General features: G+C 46.3%; 1 pseudogene; it reads left to right on the top strand.

Annotated features, from left to right (window-relative positions):
* Positions 1 to 6,362: 6,362 nt before the first annotated feature.
* LOC144217169 (mesoderm-specific transcript homolog protein-like) lies at positions 6,363 to 13,846 on the top strand (annotated as a pseudogene).
* Positions 13,847 to 14,094: the final 248 nt, after the last annotated feature.

The raw sequence follows: 14,094 nt of genomic DNA, 5'->3' as shown, positions 1-14,094 counted from the left end.
TCATTTAAAGTTTGAGGTGCAGCAGGTCTCAGCACAGTTTAGTAGGTTTATTTTGTGTAGTGTTATGGGTGAAAAAAATTCAGAATCATTTTAGATGCAAGGAAGGATTGAACAAGTGGGTAACGCAATATTGTTGGGAGTCAGGGGACACTCACATATGGAATAAAGGAAGGCACGAAAAGACTCTAGGGTGCAGAACAGTTGAAAGTATTTGTATGAGTCTGGGGGTGCCTGGAAGGCTCAGTCGGTTGGGCGTCGACTTCGGCTCAGGTCATGATCTCATGTTCATGGGTTCGAGCCCCGCATCAGGCTCTGCGCTGATGGCTCCGAGGCTGGAGCCTGCTTCAGACTCTGTGTCTCCTCCTCTCTCTGTCCCTCTCCCACTCGCACTGTGTCTCTCTCTTTTTAAAACAAAATTTAAAATTAAAAAAATTATTTAAGTAACGAAAAAAATATTTGTATGACTTTTATCTTAAAGAGATATACATATGTGTTTATGCATGTACATCTATACACATCTAGAGAAATGTACAGTTTGCAATATACATGCATACATCTGTACAAATCATCTACACAAATACATGTATGCTTATGTGCATGAATGTGTGTATATGTGGGTATATACATGCATGTGTATACATTTCTAGCTCTTGCCTGCTGGAAGGGAAGACCCGCAAAAACACCCCAGTGGCAATGAGCACACTTAGTGACCTGATCATGATCTCTAATATTCCCCACTAATAACTTAAGGCTCTTTTTAAGAAGATTTTAATGTTCATTTATTTATTTTAGAGAGAGAAGGGCAGAGAGAGAGGGAGACACAGAATCCGAAGCAGGCTCCATGCTCTGAGCCGTCAGCACAGAGCCCGACATGGGGCTTGAACTTCGAACTGTAAGAATCAAGTCTTCTGTCAAAGACCATCTCCCTGGCTTTCTGAGAAGTGCTTTCTTGTGCCCTCACATGGCCTTTCCTCTGTGGATGCGCTGAGAGAGAGAGAAAGTTCCTCTTCTTACAAGGATGCCATAAAGTCACCTTTCTGACCTCATTTAACCTTAATTACATCTGTAAATATAGTCACACTGGGGTTAAGACTTCACCTGTAAATTTGGGTGGACACGGCCCAGGAACACAGAGTGTGGTTAATTTCAAGGCTAGATCACAGAAGATACTAGACAACTTTGAAATGCTTTCTTCAGAGAAAAAGTAAAAAAAAAAAAACTATTAAGGAAAAGAAAAAAAACTATCTGGTAGGTCACAAGGGAGCCAATCAGCCCGAAGGGATATACAGTAGCCTCAAGTGGAACAATTTGAACATAAAAATAACTTAATAGTCAGTCCTTAAGCACCTGACTCTTGGTTTCAGCTCAGGCTCTGGTCATGATCTCATGGTCTGGTAAGTTTGAGCCCTGCTTCAGCCTCCGCGTTCCGCACTAACAATGCGGAGCCTGCTTGGGATTCTCTCTCTCTCTCTCTCTCTCTCTCTCTCTCTCCTTCCCCCGCTCACATGCATGCTCTCTCGCTCTCTCTCAAAATAAATAAATAAACTTAAAAAAAGAATTTAATACTGATGATTATAAGATAGACACACAGATAGATGCGGAATGACTCCTTCATAAGGAGTAATATCAAGGGCCAACGTGTAAAGTTGAGATTACCGGTGTTGGAACATTATCACTTTGCAATCAACATAGTAAGAACACATGATGCAAGAATCCTCTATGAATGTTAAACATTAGGGAGCCAGGAGAACTTTGTATTGTCATGAAGTATCGCACCCCCCCCCCAACTTCTTATTAGTTGCAGGCAAAAATGACATATCTTATAGATATGAGATAAAACTTTCACTGGGTAATCAAAGTTATTACCAAGGAATTTTTTTTTTTCTCTTTACCAGCTCCTGTGAGGGACAGATGGACATCATATGCCTCTGTAGGCGAGGCAAAACTTAATGTTCACCCTCTTAGAGTCGTGGGCTGGGCCTGGGAATTAAATTTACAGGAGACAGGTTAACAGGAGTGGAAAAAAAGCAGATTTATTTAATGTAAATTTCACACGGCCCCCGGAGCTCTCGTAAGGAAACAAAGACCCAGAGAAGTGGCAAAATCTGTGTGCTGTTTAACTAGGTCGAACAAAGACAAGCAATTGTGGGAAAGCAACTAAAATACACCGGAGGCTAAGGGAAGATAAGAATTATTTCAACAAGGTCTGTTTGTACAGAATTCTCTCAGCCTTGACTCTCGGTCTATGGTGATAAAAATGTCTCTTTCCTCCTGTCCTCCAGGAAAGACAGCTTTCACAAGGTTTTATCATCTATTTCCAGGAAGAAAGGGAGGAGGGAGATGTCAGAGTCTTATACCTGCAGTTTAGCATATTCTGCCGCCCTTCACTGACGATCGTCAAACCCTGACAAAGAACCAGGATCACGCATGTCATCTTTCAACTAAGAACGAATAAACGGAATCAAATTATGAGTGACAGAAAATAAATCTAAACCGTGCAATCTTCTTTTAAAAAATGGGGACAGAGGGGCACCTGGGTGGCTTAGTCGGTTAAGCGTCTGACTCTTGATGTCGGCTCAGGTCAAGATCTCCCAGTTTTTGAGTTTGAGCCCGGGGTCAGGCTCTGCATGGACAGGGCAGAGCCTGCTTGGGATTCTCTCTCTCTCCCTCTCTCTCTGCCCCTTCCCTGTGCATGCTCTCTCTCTTTCCCTCAAAATAAATGAACTTAAAAAAAAAATAAAGACACTCAGCCACCTTTGTATTCTCTGTCTTCCTCTGTGTTCTCACTCAGAGATAGTTCCAGCACTAAACAGGCAAAGGTGAGGAAGCAGCAGCCATGAGATTTCAATCCTGCCCACAATTCGCAGGCACGCAGATCATGAGTCCCCAAAACTTCATCTAAGGGAGCACTCCCCCCGTCCTAGGGTCAAAATTCAGAAGGCTTTGACTACTGCTGCTCATAATGAACACAGTAATATCCCCATTTTACATAGTTTCATGCTTTAATATGCCCCGTTGCCACAAGTAGTATTCAATTCCCTCCTTGACCCCAAATTCTAGGAGACCCTGATGCGTATCACATATAGATACCGGCCCCCAGACCCAAGACACCATTCTCGAATTTCTCAGGTTTAACTATTCCTGGCTTGGCACACTAGCATTCATTCTTTTTTTTGTTCTTTTTTTCTTTTCCTTGTTTTAATGTTTTATTTATTTCTGAGAGAGAGAGAGAGCAGGGGAGGATCAGAGAGAGAGGGAGATACAGAATCCAAAGCAGGCTCCAGGCTCTGAGCTGTCAGCACAGAGCCCGACACGGGGCTCGAAGCCATGAACTGTGAGATCATGACCTGAGCCAAAGTCGGATAAGCCGACTGGACCTGAGCCTCCCAGGGGCGCCTAGCGTTGATTCTTTAAAGTTCAAGTCCCAAAGTGGGATGCTCTGACCCTCTGAGGTCAGCTGACCCCAGTCATCCAGGCCGCTTCACATAAAGGAATCAGACAATATCAGTGCCACAGTCCTGACCCCCAGCCCTCCCCTCCCCCCCCCATTCAGATTTCTGCCCAAGCAGCAGTGGGAGGTCTTTTAGGATGAGGTAGGAAAATTCAAAGACTCCTCCCATGTCTGGGGATTCAGGGACTTCCCACAGCGCAAGCCTAGCTCTACAATCCCTTGCACAGGAAGGCAGTGGGTGTAACCCGGGTCACAGTGCTACCTTTGGGTACCACAGTTTCCAAGTAGCAGCAAGTTCATAAAATGCAGAGTGAAGAAGGGGTTCAGGAGACATTAAATTGGCACCACCTGACATCTTAGTGAAGCAGGAGATAAACTCTTGCCCCATCGGCAGCAACATCTTACATTTCATAGTTTATATATGTGAGATATTTGTAAGCTATAGTCCCTCCCTAATATATCAAGAATAACATAAACCCGGGGCGCCTGGCTGGCTCAGTCCGTTGAGTGTCTGACTCTTGATCTCACCTCAGCTCTTGAGCAAAGAATCATGAGCTCAAGCCCTGCGTTGGGCTCTGCACTGGGCAGGAAGCCTACTTTAAAAAAAAAATTAAAACCACATGGGTGAATTAATGATAATATTCCATAATAAGAAAGAGGATTAAATCAACCCTTTGAAGGTGAGATCCACCAGAGAAGAGGGGGGAAAAAAGCCCTAACAACTGTATTAATTGAGACGTTGATGAAGACTTTTTACACATTTGCTGGTTTAATCCTCAAAGTAAACCTGCCACTGAGGGATTAGCTACCCATTTACAAATGGGGAGAAAGACACAATTCAGAGAGATTTAGTAACAGAATTACATGGCTAAATTATGACCTGCCTAGAATTAGAACCTCACCCTGCCTTTTTCTGAAGTTCAAATTCCGAAGCATGTGTGTCTTCATGGTATATATCCTAACTACGTTATGCTGGATTTGTTTTTGATGTTTATATTAAGAGAAAGGGAGTGTACATGAGTGCGGGAGGGGCAGAGAGAGAGAGGATCCCAAGCAAGTTCGGCACTGCCAGCGCAGAGCCTGAGGCAGGTGCAACCCCACAAACCGTGAGATCTAGACCTAAGCTGAAACCAAGAGTCAGACGCTCAACCCACAGAGCCACCCAGGCTCCCTGTAGCATGTACTGGGTTCTCACCTTTCCGATCAATGATCTGAGATCCCTCCCTCTTTCCATAAGAGCTTTCCAGTTTATTCCCACAATCCCAGGTTCTCTGACCACATGGAAACTCTCAGGGCATAGAATTCACTTCTCAGGAACGAGTCCGCACTTCTCCTCGCTTTATTCCCACTTTAACCCACAGTTATCTGGAAACAAAGTCTAAGTGGACCATGACCTCCTTTGCGGAGCGTTCTTTTTCCCAGGGTCCTCTGACATCTCAGGCTCCTGACTGTCTTCAAGCTGCCATAAACCCTTCCTGCCAGTGTCTGCAGCAAGGTCTGCCTCAAAAGGACTCGCTGAACCGTTCCAAGATTGATGGTCAACACCCTTGTGCTCGCATATAGACTCAGTCAGGTCTATACTTCCTTCCTGCAGTAGGGTATCTACAGGAAGCTAAAATGCAATGTATCTCAAGCTGAACACCTTAACTTCCTCCTCAAATAAAAATTCCTTTCCTTCTTGTCTCCCATCTCAGATGATAGCGCTACAAAATGTCCGGTAAGCCGATCCTTGACCAACCTTTCAAACTACACAAATACAATCCAACGCTGCTGTTATCCCTACACAAAGCTCTATCATCGGTTCACTTCCACACCGACACTCATACAGTTCTCCACCCCATGCTCAGTTCTCCACCCCATGCTCACACTTCTTCTATCTCAGATTGAACGTCAATTCCTCATAGAATGCAATCATTGGTTCTGAAATTTAAAAGATCGTGTTTCAACCTCCAAAAACCAATTGACGAATATCGCTGATTTGTTTTTCAGATGAGAAAGTGGACTTGGCAACATGCTTTCTAACCACGACCAGTCACGGGGGGCTGGGGGGGGAGGGCATCGTGAGAAAGCTGAAATTAATCAAGTCATCTAAGATTGTCCCTGGGGTCATGAGCAGTCTTCAACCATGTCAATCGTTATAACGCCAGTGAAAACGAGATCAGCTAAGAAGCCTATTTTTAAAGGAGTAATTGATGACTTTGCTTGCATTAAAGCCAGGAGAGTCCATCTATTATCCGTTTTATTTTTGGTATAAACTGAATTTAAAATAAAAAAATAAATAAAGTAATATGACTTTTAAATCCCCCGCCTTTGCCGTTTTTCACTCCGTTTCCAAGCGTTGCAGCCCNCACAGCCTTCCTCCTTGCTCTCCCCTCTGCATTTTGCAAACACTCCGGGGGACGTTTTTCTAAAATCGCGACTGCAGAAGCTTTTATTTTCTGGAGCGTCGTCGTCGTGCATCCTATTGTATCCGTTCCCGTGTCATAGTTTATCGAGCCTTGCTTTATAACAGCAGCCGTTCGCCGAGGCGTGTAAAATGAGGCACAAAACGCCCCCCCGCTGACCCGCGGGGGCGGGGTGGACGCCGCGCGCTTCACACCCGTCGGGGGCACACGACGCCACATCCCTGGCCGAACGCGCAAGCGCGCTACGCGGACCAGAAAGGGCGAGTTCGCGCGCCCTCTTGTGGCCGCCGGGACGCAGCGCACGGAGTTTTACAGTGTCGGCGTGTGCCCCCTGCTGGCCGTCTGCTGAATCACCGGATTCCAACTTTCCATTTCCTCTCGTTTACTTCATTTGTGGGTATGCATTATTCACCGTATTCTCTCATAATCCCTTTACGTTTTGTGAAGTGGAAAGCAAGCATGCGCAAGCATGTTGCCCCCAAACATGGAGTCTTCCCTGAATCAGGATGAGGGAGTGGTGGGTTCGGGGGGGCTACTGCTTGTGGCCTATCTTCGTACCCCTCCCCCAACTTTCTCCTGCTCTTCACTCCTGGAAGCCGTCTTGCAAATTTTTCACCTACAAAGGATGGCGCATCTTCTACCAAGACTCCGTGGGTGTGGCTGAAGTCCTGAGACAGGTGTGCTTGTACGGGGCTTTCCAACACCCAGCTGTGATTGGCACAAGATGTGGGAAGGTCTGACCCTCAGGATTCATCGAGCGATGTCCCTTGATTTCTTGGACTTTGGCGTTAGTGACAAACCGAGACACATCACTGTTCCATATTTGAGCGGGCCAGCATTTGGAGGCGCCTCTGCGGCCCCTCGGGCTCCAGAACCGCAGGGTCGACCTTCTGTCTCACGATTGTGGACATATTGTTGCTCAAGAGCTGCTCTGTAGGTGCAGGCGGAATCCATCTGGTCGGCTTGCCATAAAGAGTCTCTGTCTGTCAAATGGAGGGATGTTTCCTGAGCCTCGCCGTTCTCTCCTTCTCCAAAAGCTTCTCCAAGATGGAGTCGTGCTGTCGCTCTCCTCACACGACAGATGGACCGCTTTGTATTCTCCCGAGGTCTCACCCGAGTCTTGGGGCCGTGCACCCGCCCCTCTGAGGGTGAGCCTTGGGCCATGTGTCCGGGATCTGCATCAGTGATGGAAACTGAGTTGTCCACAGTCTCTTAACAGCACATCAACCAGAGGAAGAAGTTTGGAGAACGCTGGGTGGGAGCCTTGCTTCTGTGACTATTCCCATTCATTTTGTCGATGCGCCACTGGGTCCTGGGAATCTCTCTCCAGGGATTTTGGAGCTGGGCAGGAAGGCGCTGCCGCGTGCACAGTGTCATGCTGGGTGACCCGTTAGCCACCATCCACAGCTGAGGACCCCATGGGCTTCCTGAATGCAGATATGGCCTTCATCAACTCCTTCCGAGCTGGACAGAGTAGCTTCCTTGTATTACCTTCCCTTCCCTGCTGTGTATTCCACTTAGAAAGAAATGCCCCAAAGAGGTCGTGGCCACCAAGCACTATTTTCTCACAAAAGTCCACCTGATTCACTGGCGATGAGCATATAGTAAAAAGCCCACAGAAGCTCTGGCTAAGGATGGCCCTAATAGTCGCCTCCCATTCTTCAAACATCTGAGCGAGTGTAGGGACTTGCGTTTGTCTTTGTGCTATTAGAAAATTCTGATGAGGGGCGCCTGGGTGGCTCAGTCGGTTAAGCGTCCGACTTTGGCTGAGGTCATGATCTCGTGGTTCATGGGTTCAAGCCCTGCGTCAGGCTCTGTGCTGGCAGCTCGGAGCCTGCAGCCGGCTTCGGATTCTATGTCTCTTTCTCTCTCTGCTCCTCCCTCCCTCACACTCTGTCTCTGTCTCTCTCTCTCTCTCAAAATAAACATTAAAAAATTAAAGAAAAAGAAACTTCTGATGAGGCTACTACTCACAGATATAGAAGGACAGACATTCTTAAAAGTCTTTTTAACAATTCTGTGGACTTTTCTGAAATATTTAGAAACGGTCATTTCTGGCCCATCCTCGATTGGAATCCTATGGTAAATGAGGAGAGGGTGTCGCCTTACCCATCCACAAATAGCATTAATGGCACATACTTTTGTAAGTTCTCTAAGCAACACAGCTTAGTGCGAGTGAGTCTCCCTTGTCATAACTTTGGATTTCATTCCATCAGCTGCTTTTTTTTTAAGTTTATTTTTGAGAGAGAGAGAGAGAGAGAAAGAGAGAAACAGAGAATGAGTGGGGAAGCAGCAGAAAGAGAGGGAGATACAGAATCAGAAGCAGGCTCCAGGCTCTGAGCTGTCAGCATAGAGCCCAATGCAGGGCTCAAACCCACAAACTGTGAGATTATGACCTGAGCCGAAGTTGGACACTTAACCAACTGAGCCACCCAGGTGCCCCTCAGTTGCTTTTAATTATAGGCATTTTGCTAACCTAGGTTTTGGTTTGAATANTTCATCTGCATGTATTTTATATATATATGTATACATGTATATATACATATATATATATACATACATTTAAGGAAACTAAACCAGCAGATACTCTGACAGAGTAGTGAATCTTATTCAACAGGTTTAATTTCTTTTTTTTAAAAGCCCAATCTTTTAAATTTAATTTTTAAAAATGCTTTATTTATTCTTGAGAGAGAGATAGAGACAGCATGAGCAGGGGAGGGTCAGAGCTGTTAGCACAGAGCCCGACGCGGGGCTCGAACTCACAAGCGTGAGATCATGACCTGAGCCGAAACCAGACACTTAACCGATTGAGCCACCCAGGCATTCCCTCAACAGGTTTACTTTCTGAGTAAATTGAATTAAATTCAAACTATTTACAGAATTTCCTAAAATCACAGGATGTTAAGATCCAGTAGCATCCGTGCTAGAGATTTGCTGTTATTAGCTCATTCTAAAAGCAAATAACAGTCTGCCTCTTCATACCCCGGTGCTTAGAGGCACACCTCTCCTGAACTGGAGAAGGGATCATTTTATTGGCCAAGTTACCATGCTGAAGGTACATGGACTCCTTTTATAACGATTGCTTAACTTCTCATTGGTTGCCCTAGAGAAGCTTCCTCTTGTAGCTCAGTAATTCCTGTACTTTCCAGACAGGAAAGTTCCAGAAACCTTAAGAACAATTTCCAAAAGGCCTATGAGCAAATGGTGCTGAATACTTTTGTTTAAGCCACAGGTTCATTGTCTCGGTCAAAACAGGATGATTGAGTGATTATTTAAAAGATTTGTTTATTAGCAACTTCAAGTACAACGACTGAAGCTGGAATAAGTGTTTATTTTCTATTAATAAAAATGAATTTTGACCCCCCCCAAAAAGCGGATAGCAATGTTCCCACTTTCGATTCTAATTTTATTACTTTGTGTCTTCCCTCTTTTTTCCTCAGTCCGCCCCGGTAAAGTTAGTCAATTGCGTTGATCTGTTCAAACGTTTGATTTTGTGGGTTCTACCTATTGTTTTCCTAGTTTCTGTTTCATTTACCTCCACTCTTCCATCTTCACTATTTCCTTCTTCTAACTTTAGGGTTAGCCCTTTTTCCAGTTTTTTTTTTTAATTTTTTTTAATGTTTTTATTTATTTCTAGGAGAGAGAGAGAGAAACGGCGGGAACAGGGGAGGGTCAGAGAGAGAGGGAGTCACAGACTGAAACAGGCTCCAGGCTCTGAGCCGGCAGTCAGCACAGAGCCCGATGCGGGGCTCGAACCCACGAACCACGAGATCATGACCTAAGCGAAAGTCTGACGCTTAACCGACTAAGCCACCCAGGTGCCCCTTTTTCTAGTTCTTTAACATGTAAATTAAGATGTTGATTCAAGGGGTGCCTGGGTGGCTAAGTCAGTTAAGCATCTGACCTCAGCTCAGGTCATGATCTTGTGGTCCATGAGTTCAAGCCCATGCCCTGCACTGGGCTCTGTACTGACAGCTCAGAGCCTGGAACCTGCTTTGGATTCTGTGTCTCCCTCTCTCTCTGGCCCTCCCCAACTTTCTCTCTCTCTCTCTCTCTCTCAAAGATAAATAAACATTTAAAATGTTTTTTCTTTAAAAGACAGGCACCTGAGTGGCTCAGTCAGTTGAGCATCCAACTTTGGCTCAGGTCATGATCTCGTGGTTCACGAGTTCGAGCCCCACGTCAGGCTCTGTACTGACACCTCAGAGCCTGGAGCCTGCTAAAGATTCGGTGTCTCCCTCTCTCCTCCCCCTCCTCCAGTCACACTCTGGCTCTCCCTCTCTCTCAAAAATAAANAGAGTCTACAAAAAAGTCACTAGGAAATATTTGAGGGTTTATATATATTGACAGTACTGATGGTTTCACACGTATGTCTGTAGATCAAGATCTAAATTGTAGATTTTACATACGTGCAGTTCATTGCCTGGCAATTATGCCTCAGTGAAGCTGGTTTTTAAAAATTCTCACCAGATTTGCTGATCATCTGTTGCAGCACGTTCATGAACCTTTTGACATGAGATGCAGTTATACAAAAGAAAAGTCAAATACTCCCAAACCAAAACCGAGATGAGAAAAAGAGAAAGTATTTTACAAGGTGCAGGCAGTTCAGACCCCAGGGTGCCCTGGACTGAGCCTGGGAAGTGGGAAGCCTTGCTGAGCCCCCAACAAACAGGTCCTTGTCTGCAGCTGTGGGCACTTCGAGGGATTTTCTTCAAAGGAAGTGCTGCTATTTGAGCTGAATTTAGAACTTAAGTCTTTATACAGCAGCATAATAGAGCGTTTCCTCGAAAAACAAATTTCAACGCCATGTCAACGTACAGACTGATGCCGAGAGCATGAAATATATCTTAATTCTCCTTTTCCTGTTTCAGGCTGAATCTGTTAGCCCCTGAATCCTGGTTATCCGGGAACACGCCCCCCTCGCATGGTCGTACATGGAAAGGGAGGCTGGCTCCAGGCACCTGCAGCCCGGATGCTGGCCTTGCCACTGTGCTGTGTGGCGGTGGGAAAGTCCTCAACCTCTCTGGGCCTCCTGTATAAAATGCGGATCCTTCCACCTCTGTTGCAGGGTTGATGTCAGAATAGAAAAGAAAACAAAATAAAGAACCACTGATGAGGATTTGGCAGAGTACTAATACTGCCTCCAGAGCCAGTGGAGTTGAAATCTTCCCACTGCACCCAGGTTGATGCTGAGAACCCATTTTATTAAAACTAGTTTTGTTTCTGTTTCCATTGAGGGACAGAGAAATCGAAGCTATGAAAAACGGGTCTCTCCTGCAGTGGGGGGTAGGAGGGGACCCTAGGGGTCCGATGGAGAGGAGCGTGACCGGGGCTGGGACAGGAGAAGCCGCACGGGTACGCTGACTTCTGGAGTTGCTTTGTTTCCCTTTTCCATTATTACAGCTGGGAATTTTTCCTGGATTTTTAAAAATTTGCTAAGTAAGTAAAATAAAAATGCTATCTAAGTATCCTAGCATCTCCTCTGATTCTTTTTTTAAATGTTTTTTATTTATTTCTGAGAGAGAGAGAGCATGAGCAGGGAAGGGCCAGAGAAAGAGGGAGACACAGAATCCGAAACAGCCTCCAGGCTCTGAGCTGTCAGCACAGAGTCCGACTTGGGGCTCGAACCCACGGACGGAGAGATCATGCCCCGAGCTGAAGTTGGATGCTTAACCGACTGAGCCACCCAGGCGCCCCTCCTCNAAAAAAAAAAAAAAAAAAAAAAGAGAACAGGGCTGGCCTTGGAGGTAGCACAGCAGGGGTCAAGGCCGGGGTCTGCGGGGTCAAGACCTTGATTAGGTCAAGCAAGGCCGGGGTCTGCACCCAATCCCCGGAAGCCTTGGCAAAGTCACATTATCTTCCTGAGCCTCCCTTTTCTTGTCTATAAATGGGATCAGTGCCCTCAGCCTACAACATGAAAGAAAATGCACTGAGTCAGACTCATTACGGCGCAGACCTCACATCTCAGGACAGGGGGGGAAACACTTTGTGCCCATGGGTCCTCACCTCCCTGGTCTCTCACTTCCCCTCTGGGAGTTGCACTTGGGCCCTGATGCTCCCCCTGGGAGTTGAGTTAAGGCTGCATCCATTTCTACCAGACCTCCATCCAATCTCCTCAGATGAAATCTCTGCTGTCCCTAAAGAAAACACTAGAAGAAATAGGGGAAACACTGCCCTGTCCTACCGAGGCAGTTAGAGACCAGGGGGACCAGGCCCAAAGGGTAAACATCACGCACGTGGAGCACTTGATGTCGGCTCAACAGCCCACCTCTTAGAGAGAAGCAGGATGCGGGCCCACACACAAGCAGAACTTAACACGCAGGATCGGCTCCAAAAGCCGCCAATGAGCTGCCTGAGTGGCCTTCCAATATCAACCAATCAGGACGAGGCCCTTTCAGCCAATCAAAATGAGGCATTTCCCCCTCTCCCTCCCCTTATTAGCATATGGGACGTGTAGTCCGAATTCTCTCTACTTAAGCAGAACCTCGGCTAGCGTGTGCCTTTTATTCTGGGGTCCAGCTGCGTTCCATGAGAACGTTCTTCGTTGGCCGCAAGAACCTGACTCCGGTAACACTACCCTAAAGCTTTATGTTCATAGCTTTTGTGAGAGGGTGGGAAGGTTTTGATTATAATTTATGTTGTTCTGATGAATTGAAGGGCTCATTAAAAAGAATTTTTTTTGAAGGGCTCATTAAAATTTTTACCAGACAGGCTTTGCTTTCCATTATTCACTTTTTTCTTTTTTTTTTTCTTTTTTTGGCTATTATTTGGATAATCTTTAGTGTTTTTATCTTTTAATTATTATTATTTTTTATTTATTATTGGGAAACAGCGAGAGAGACAGCATGAGCATAGGAGGGGCAGAGAGAGAGGGAGACACAGAATCCAAAGCAGGCTCCAGGCGCTGAGTTAGCACAAAGCCCCATGCGGGGCTCGAACCCACGAGCGGTGAGATCATGACCTGAGCCGAAGTCGGACGTTCAACCGACTGAGCCACCCAGGCGCTCCTCTTTCGTGTTTTTCCAAATCGTTGACTAATTTTCTCCATAAAGTGTTTGCGCCCAGTTTCTTATTGTTCAAATGTGCCTATTGTGGTCATTTTAAGACTGTAGGACACCCCTCCCATCAAGAGATGGAGTCTACATTTGCCTCTACTAGATTCTGCACAGACTTGTGGCTGCTTTGATCGAACATATGATGGAAGTGATGACTTCCAAAGTTACGAACATATGACTTTTTTGTGACTTCCAAAGCTATGTCGTCAACAGCCATGACGATTCTTTCATATTCACTAGAACATGTGCTCTTGAAGCCCAGAGATGCCATGTCAGAGTCCTTCACATGGAAAAGGCCACTCTGCTCAAATCCAAGCTGAGCTTATCCTTAATCCATCTCAGTCCACCCATAATACATGTGAGGGAAGTGGCCATCTTAGAAATGGACCCTCCCTGCCATCAAATCATCTCCACTGAGCCTTCAGACAGAGGGGAGCAGTGAAGAGCCGTGCCCACAGTTCCCCTTCCAAATTCCTGACCAGTAAGATCCATGGGCATAATAAAATGGTTGTTCTTTAAAACCATTGGGTTTTGGGTGGTTTGCCAACACAACAGTAGATAACAGGAACCCCTGGAATGTTTTTTCTACCCTTTTATTTTCAAGTTTTATGTTGGTTTGTTGTGTCTCTATAAACACTCTGTTCAGGTCATTCCTTTTTACAATCGGAGTCTCAAGATCAGGTTCCTTAGGAGGGACTCAGAGCCTCCAACAGTGAATGTGTATGCACACTAACGCCCCAAAACGCCCCAAAACGCGCTGCGGGTTGTTCTACCTTTAGACCCACGTCTTGTCTGCCCATCCTTCTTCTAAGACCTCTGGCACCAGGTTTTCTCTGGCTAATTAGTGCAGAGCTTTAACCACCCCCATCTGCATCCCCTTTCCCCAGATGCTAGTAGCTCCCGACCTCCCGGTCACCTACCAGACCTGCTTCTGACCAGGGAAACTTTAAAGTTCCCTTCAGAACCTTGCAGCCTAAACGAGCAGGTCGCAGTGATGGGTGGAGGAGGTTACCATGGAGACAGGTCCAAGGAATGAGGCTCGGGCGGGAGGGAGGGCCGGGACGCGGCTTCGGATTGGCTCAGCGGGCGCGCAGCGTTCTCCGGGCGCACATGCGCAGTGGCGCTGAGGCGAGGTCGCGGTGGAGCCGAGGCGCGGCGCGTTCCGGGCCAGGCTTCTCAGGAG

This window comes from Crocuta crocuta, unplaced genomic scaffold (genome assembly GCF_008692635.1).
Source record: "Crocuta crocuta isolate KB4526 unplaced genomic scaffold, BGI_CrCroc_1.0 scaffold139, whole genome shotgun sequence".
NCBI classification, from domain to species: Eukaryota; Metazoa; Chordata; class Mammalia; order Carnivora; family Hyaenidae; genus Crocuta; species Crocuta crocuta.
Note: the sequence above shows the minus strand (reverse complement) of the source record. Positions and strands in the feature narration are given on the sequence as shown.